Consider the following 1,471-nt stretch of genomic DNA (forward strand, 5'->3'; position numbering starts at 1 on the left):
TACTACTACTACTACTACTACTACTACTACCACTACTACCACTACTACTACTGCTACTACTGCTACTACTGCTACTACTGCTACTGTTGCTGTTGCTGCTGCTGCTGCTGCTGCTGACACTACTACTGCGACTACTATTGTTGCTACTACTGCTGCTACTATACTTAAAATTTTGGATAGAAAAAGACAGACAGAAAGATGAACAAACAGACAAACAAACAAAAAGAAGGACAGATAAACAAACAATTATTGGACGAACAAGAATGAGTTTTCTCTTCTATCTACCGCGTCAGGCAACTAAGAGTAATAAATTCATAACCTGTGTGTGGACGATGCAAGTGGTGGACATGCTCGGGTCTCATGTCAGTCTCTCTTTTGGGGAGCGGGGTGGGAGGTAGATTTATTGTAGACCCCCTGTAACCTTTAGCCCTATTCTACCATTACTACCATCGCCGGCCAATCATGGGGAAGATGAAAATGTCAGGGTAGGCCGTGCCACAGATATCAACAACATCTACCGCCAAAATACCGCAATCTTCCATATCTACCGCCAAATTAGCGGAAGGTCGCAACATTTGGGTTTGATGATAAACATGGGGTTAGCCGTAATCATACCATGGCTTTGGGAAAGGAGAAGGTAATTTATTATTCTGCTTCTCATTCAGAGATCTTGTATGACCTTGAAATTACTGCAACTCGAGCCGATGAATGTGTCGTAGAATTTCCTGTCATTCTTAGCTCATAGATATAAATTTGTGCCGCACCGTGTGCCAGAATGTCTGTTGCAATGTTTGTATGTGTGCCTTCCTCTTGTCTGTGTAAAAGTCGGTCTGTCCAAGTGTAAGAAAAAATCAAGACTTTTTTTAGTTGCCGGTATTATTTATTTAGTTCTACCTAGGGTTGCTCCACTTTCTGTATCTGTTTGTTTTCTAGCTATTTTAGTTTGTCTGTTCGCCTTTAAAAATATTGCACAATAAATAGGGAAATACTTCGAAAGAAAACGGAAGTTAAAAGAAACGACAAAGAACGTGAAAGGGACATTGAAGTATAGAGTCAGACACACAAAGAGACATACACAGAGAGAGAGAGAGAGAGAGAGAGAGAGAGAGAGAGAGAGAGAGAGGGAGAGAGAGAGAGAGAAAGGGGGAGGGGGTGGAGAGGGCAGACAGACCTACAGATACAGAGACATATATATTAGAAGTTCCGACTCCTTTTTACATAAACTAACTGTTACCAGTAACTTTAATCATTAAAATCTTTTTCCCCTTTTTTTATAATTTATTTTTGAAAAAAGAAATGTTGATTATTTGTAGTGTTCCGAAATCAAGGTTATACTAAATGTTCGGAGCCAACCAGGTAACCACCAGAAAAAATCACATTATTAGAAAGTAAGTAATTGGGTTCGGAGTCGATTCCTATGATTCCTAGCTTTCAATAATCGTCATCCTAGCCTCCCAGCACTGATATATAT

The sequence above is a fragment of the Aplysia californica genome, unplaced genomic scaffold (genome assembly GCF_000002075.1).
Source record: "Aplysia californica isolate F4 #8 unplaced genomic scaffold, AplCal3.0 scaffold00014, whole genome shotgun sequence".
Taxonomy (NCBI): Eukaryota; Metazoa; Mollusca; class Gastropoda; order Aplysiida; family Aplysiidae; genus Aplysia; species Aplysia californica.